The following is a 6,652-nucleotide window of genomic DNA, read 5'->3' as shown; positions in this document are numbered from 1 at the left end:
ACGTAGGTGGTTTTGCTCATTAAACAAATTCTTGAGTTCCTACTGTATGCTGGCCAAGCCCTTACTGTGGCCCCATGGTGAGCAGAACCCTTCCAGCCGCTGCTCTCAAGATGCGTGCGGTAGAGCTGTGGGTGCAGATCCAGGCTTGAGGCGGAGGGGTTTGGGTGGAGTAGGGGTGGGGTCCGGGGCGTTTTAGTCCCTCCAGATCCTGGACCTGGCTCCCGGCTTCTGGTCAAGGGCTTTGGTCTAGAGTCTCCCTCATTCACTTCCAGTGCCCAGAGCCAGTCTGCTTGGCCAAATTCTTGCTGTGAAAACCTGGCAAGCCACTTAACTCCCCATTTAACAGGGAGGGGAGAGTCCAGAGGGAGCAAGTGAGTGGCCAGGGCTCAGGCCTGCAAATCAGTGACAGGATGTGAAGTGGGGGTGAGGTGGGCAGAGCCTCCTTGGGGTCTGTGGCCAGTAGGGCCTGCAGGGGTAGCCACTGGGCTGGGCGGATAGGGCCCTGGATGCCCCGGAGAGGAGACATTGGAGCTGAGGGAAAGGTCACCCACACCGTGCCTGGGCCCCTGACTCGGGTCACGGGATGGGGGCTCGTGCGGAGGGCTGGGGAGCTGCGAGGGATTCTCCACTGCAGCTGTGACAAAGCCAGACCTGGGTTCTTCCTAGTCCCCAAGTGAAGGAGGCCCTTTGCCTTGAGGACTGAGGGATGAGGCCAGAGGAGCGGGGTCCAGCCCTCGGAGGTGCTGCTGTGTCTGGCGCAGGTTTCTGTCCCCGTACAGTGGCTCCATGGCACCCCGTCTCTGGGACTGTGAGAATCCCCTGAGGAGTCCCCAAGCAGGTGCGGGGCCGTATCCGAGTCCCTGAATCTGACTGTCCCCAGCCCTCTGCTGGGGCATTAGCGAGCTGTGTGGGCCATGTGCTGAGTCCCATCTCTGCTCCCAGCCCAGGCTTGTATACAGCAGGTGCTCTAACAACACCTGGCTCCAGCCCTTCCCACCTGGGGAGCCCATCCCATTCCTATAATCCTGTTGTGTGGTGGGGGAAACTGAGGCCCAAAGTCACATTCATTCATTCAAAAAATACAGGTGTCCGACTGTGCTGAACTCTGCTGAGGGTACAAGACAACCTGGTGTGTGTCACACACACACACACACACACACACACACACACACACAAGGTTATTATAGATCGTACTCATAGATGTGCAGCACATAAATTACCAGTAATAAAAGAGTACTCTTGAAGTTCTGTTTAGCCAGTTGTTTCCCACAGAATGCTTTTATTGATTTTTGTTGTCGTTGTTGAGTTCTTGTATTTGTAGCTCGCCTGTGGTGGTAATTCAGCCACAATATGGTAAACGGAGCTGCATCCCATCTGCCTGTATTAGTTTCCTGTGGCTGCTGAAACAGATCGCTACACGTCCGGGGGCTTAAAACAACAGACGTTTATTTTCTCACAGTTTGGAGGTCAGAAATCCAAAATCACCACCACTGGGCTGGAATCAGTGTGGCAGGCCTGTGCTCGCGTCTGACAGCTCCCGGCGGCTGTTGACATTCCTTGACTTGTGACCACATAACTCTCGTCTCTGCCTCCGTGGCCACACGGCCTCCTCTTCTGTGTCCCAGATCTCCTCTGCCTCTCCCTCATTACAGCCTCCCTGGATAACCAAAAATAATCTCCCCATGTAAAGATCTTTAATCACATCAGCAAAGTTAAAAAATGTTAAAAAAATTTACATTCCAGGAATTGAGACCTGATACCTTTGGGGGCCACTGTTCAGCCTACTACTACCCTGCTCTCTTCCCAATAAGTTTGTCGTTAAATTTGATACGTGACCTACTGATTACTCACTGATGAACAGATTGTTAGTGGGATTGAAATGTTTCAGCCTCAGTATTACTTTTAAATCTGCATCATTAATATTTTCTCCACCCATTTCTTAAGTCTAGACCTGTGCTGTCCAATACATTAACCACTGGAAGCGTGGCTGTTGAGCACCTGAAAAAATGTGGCTGGTTTGAATTGAGTTGTGCTTTAAGTGTAAAATACACACCAGAATTTGAAGAGTTAGTACAAAAAAAGAGTGTAAAAAATATCATTAGTTACTTTATATTGATTACATGGAAATGATAATATTTTGGACATACCTGGGTTGAATAAAGTATGCTATTTAATTTTACCTGTTTGCGGTTACTGTTTAAGTCTGGCTACTAGGGAGTTTGAAATTACATGTGTGGCTTACACTGTGTCTCTGTTGGAGGCACTGGTCTAGAACATGAGCGGTAAACCCAGCCTGATTTGTGGCCGTGGAAACATTCCCTTCTGGCTGGTTCCAAGCACAGCCGCGAGCGCCGTTATCACAGTGTCTCCACCGCACAGATGCAGCCAGTGTAATGCAGAAGAACAGACAGGAGGGAAACGAAGTAAACCAGGAAGTGCTTAGTTCTGAACTTTACCTCTGTTTTCAGTGTAAGTTAGTTTTTAAACAATGGCTGTGTTTAACAGCTGGCTCACAAAGATTCTTAGACCGTGACAACTGGCGGTTGCAAGCAGCTCCCCATGGAGGGTTTTGCGGAGAGGAGGAGGTCAGACTTAGTTAGGGTCCCGCAGGCTGCTGTGTGGAGAGCAGAGAAGGAGCGTGGCAGGCACGGCACCTGTAGAGATTAAGGGGCTCCAAACCGAGGGCTGGGGTCTTCCAGCTGTGGGTGTCGGCGCGTTCCCTGGTGCACTCCCTCCGGTGCCCACGGTGCGGCAGCAGAGTCCCAGCGATGGTGCCTCGGAGTGGGCGGGGCACAGCCCTCCCTTGGTTTGGATGGGGAGCTGAGGCCCCAGGGGCAAGAACTTGGGTTCCCCGCTGCTGCCACCCTGCTCAGCCAGGGCCCCCGGGTGAGCGGCTGTGCAGGGCGGTCCAACTCGCCGGGCATTGTCCCCCGAGCCTTTGCGCTGCCAGTGGCCTCTGCCTTAGGGGGCTCCTGCTGGAAGCCACGTTGTGGGACAGGGCTGCCCTGGGCTCCGTGGACCGCTGGCTTCCCTCAGCACAGCCCAGGGAGCTCTGTGTGGCCCACTGCTGCCACCCCAGGCTGGGAGGCCAGGACTGAACTCCCTAACTCCCACCCTCTCTGGACTCGTTGTGAGTGAGGCCCTTTACGATCTGTCTCATTTAATTCTCAGCACAACCTGTAATACCTCGCTTGAGGCCCGGACTCATATCCTGACTCTGCCATGTACTAGCTGTGGGACTCTGGGCAGGTTACTTAAATCTCTCTGATCCTGGTTTCTTCCTCTGTAAAATAGGCATAGAATGAAAGGAATGACTGGTGCCTGGTACAGATCAACTGCTCAGTGTTAATCAATGGTAGCAATTACTATTCACCCCCATCTTGCAGAAGAGTAAACTGAGGCCCAGAAAGATGAAATGGCAGAGCAGGATTAGAACTTGCAGCCACAGAGACGAATGAAGCACAGAACCCCACCTTCCAATAGGCCTCTGAGAATCCCCTGGAGCCTCAAACCTGACACCCCTGCAGGGGGCCGGTGCATCCAAATCCCCAGGTCCTGTGACGCAGCGTGAACCGAGAAAAGCACAGTTCAGACCCAGGCTCAGGGCAAGTGTGAGGCCTGGCAGCCCTGCATCTGGAGAGGGAGCCCTGGGCTGGAGGTCCAAAGACCCCCGTGTGGTCCCCCACGTGACCCCGGGCAGGTCAATTCTCTCTGAGCCTCAGGTTCCTCCCTTGGAAAACGAGGACAGGCTGGGTCTGGCCCGGCCTCCCGCTGCCTGGCCCCTTCCCCGAGGCCCAACACACTGCTCACCCTCCTTGGGCCCCAGAGCCCCTGCCCCTGCCCCTCCCCCTCCCTTATCTGGGCCCTCAAAGCCACCATGCAGGATGAGGGCCCCGGTGCTCTCCCAGGCAGCCCCCACCCTGCTGGACCCCTCATCTCCTCCCACCCAGGCCCCGCCCGCCCTGCCCCCAGCCCAGATTCCACTCCAGGAATCGCGGGGCCTGCCAGGCCCCTGGGAGCCGAGCCGCCAGGAAGAAGCTGCTTGTGTGGTTTGGGCAGCAGAGGAGGGTCGTGGCCTCAGTCAGGATCTGGGCCAGCTCCTGGAAGGCGGGGCCATCTCCCTGGCCCAGGCTGTCCTGCCTTCCCTCCCACTCCCTGGCTGCCGCTATGCGGCCTCCCTGCGGCCTCCCTGCGGGGCTTTCGCCACCCCTTCTTCCCTCCTTCTCTCCACAGGTGGCCTTGGGCCTTAGCTTCCATTTCCCGTCTGTGAAGTGGGCTGTCCTTGTACCTACCTCCAGTGTCACCGCAAGGCCCAGGCAGATAAAGCACAGATACAGCGTCTATGGGGGTGCCTGCCTCTGAGGATGCCAGCCTGGCTCGGGGACAACCCTACTCTGCACCTGCCTCGCCACAAGCTTCAGCCACCATTTCCTATGACCTCTGACTCCCAAACAGTGTGGACTATTATTATTTGCGTTTTGTATTTTTAACGCAATATTTCAAACACACTGAAAAATACTTAAGAGAAGCCACACTACCACCCACACGTGTTAACAGTTTGTCACATTTGCTTCTGATCTTTTTTTATTAATTCGTACATTATTTTTTAAATGTGTTGAGTACCTACCGTGTGCCAGGCACTGTTCTAGGCACTGGGGACACAGCAGTGAACAGCAGCATTAAAAACTGAGCCCTCGGGGAGCACATTCTCAAGCTGGAAGACAAGTAACATACACAGAAGTCAGAGGCACGGTGGGTGAGAAGAGGCAGACAGAGAGGAACAAGGCAAGGGAGGCATCAGGAATCGAGAGGCCAGGGGGGCTTCCTTGAGCAAGTGTCATCAGGTCAAGACCAAAAGGAGGGGAGGGATTTGGTTAAGTGAAAACCTGGGGGCAAAGCATCCCAGGCAAGGAAATAGCAAGTGCAGGGGTCCCAAGGCAGAGCCTGTCTGGTAGGTTTGAAGAATGGTGAGGCAGCTAGTTATGAGCCAGAGTCTAGGAATGACTGGCTCACTAGATACAGAGCCTGCCAGGCCCTGGGCTCCACTCCTGTTGGAATCATCTCATTTAGTCCTTACTGCATTTTACAGATGGGGAAACTGAGGCCCAAGGTGGACAAGTGGCTTACCTGAGGTTACCCAGCTAGCAAGGGCATGTCTTGGGGTTTGAAGCCAGACCTGGGTCCCACCTCAGAGCTGGGTGAGGGCCCTGGGGTGGCCAAGGAGAAGGAGGAGGAGGCTGTAGGGAGAGGCCACCCCACCCAGGAAATGCCGAGAAGGTAGCAGCCCATCCCTGGCCTGAGGCTGACCTGAGGCTGGGAGGCTGCAAGAGGGACCGGCTTTCCCTTCGAGTGCTGCTGACTCAGGCGCCCTCCTGCCCCCATCATCCCCCCAACCTCCAGGACAGCTGTGGGGACGCCTGAGGTCACTGAAGACCTTGTGTCCATGCCCTTGCCTGGGCTCCCCAGAGCCTGTTTCCTGCTTTGAGCAATGAGCAGGCGTGGCCCTGTTGCCCTGTGACCATGGTAATCATACGCCTGGGCCCGGGCTCACAGGGGAAGGGAAGCACGAGCAGTCCTTGGTGTCCCACCCTCACCCCGTGCCATTCTCAACCGTGCCCCACGTGTGGATGGGCTGGGCCTATCTGCTCACGTCTCAGTTTACCCATTTAACCCCTTGAACCTGATCAGATGGGGCCAAGCTGGGGCCTTAGAGTCACCTGGGAAAGGACTGGTTTAAAATCCAGGCTCTGGGGCCCTACTCCATGGGCATTCGCACAGGTGTGGGGGGAGTTCTGACACTCTGAGAACCCCTGCTTGCCTGGGCCCCCCCTCTCCACCCCCTGCCCACTCTACCGTTGACCTGCTCACCCATTACAGCCCAGCTTGAACTGCCCCCCTCCCTCCAGGGGCACCTACCCTGCATCAGATGCCTCTTCTGGGCTCCCACCGCCCCCGGGTGTCCCCACCACAGCACAGCGAACGCCGGGTGGCTGTGGTCTCCACTCGGCTCTGTGCTCCCCTAGACTGTGAGCTGGGGGTGCGCGGTGGGGCAGGCATGGCTGCTTACTGCTTGCTGACTCGGTCCCCTTTCAAGGACAGAAGTGGAGACTGAGGAAGGGCAGGGGCTTGCCCAGGGTGACAGAGGGGCAGAGCTCAAACAGCAATTAGCAAGAGCTCTCACAACAGCTGAGTCCCACATGGCACTTCCTGTCTGCCTGGCGCGGTCTGGTCTAAGGGCTTTACAAGTGCTAATTCATCTCATCTTCCTAACGACCCTCTGAGGCAGGTACTAGGATTAGCCACGTTTTTACAGGTGAGGAAACCGAGACACAGAGAGCTTAAGCATCTTGCTCCAGGCCGCACAGCTTCTAAAGGCAACGGAAGTAGGGATGTGAATTAACACCTTCCTAACGCTTCCCCGTGTGAGGCCTTCGTTCTGCAGAAGAGGCCACTGGGGCTCAGGCTGTGAAAGTCAGCCATGGGTGGCAGGGCAGGGACCAGAACCCAGGCTTCAGACCTGCCTGAGCTGCCTGTGCTGGACATGGCGTAGGCAGAGGCGGGAGGTGCCTGACCCGTCTCAGTGCAGTCAGCTCGGCCCCCTTGCCTGCACCCACCTGTCTTAGCTTCCTCATCTAGAACCTCGGGGGTTTCC

Source organism: Balaenoptera physalus (genome assembly GCF_965194825.1).
Source record: "Balaenoptera physalus genome assembly, chromosome: 20".
Lineage (NCBI taxonomy): Eukaryota > Metazoa > Chordata > Mammalia > Artiodactyla > Balaenopteridae > Balaenoptera > Balaenoptera physalus.
Note: the sequence above shows the minus strand (reverse complement) of the source record.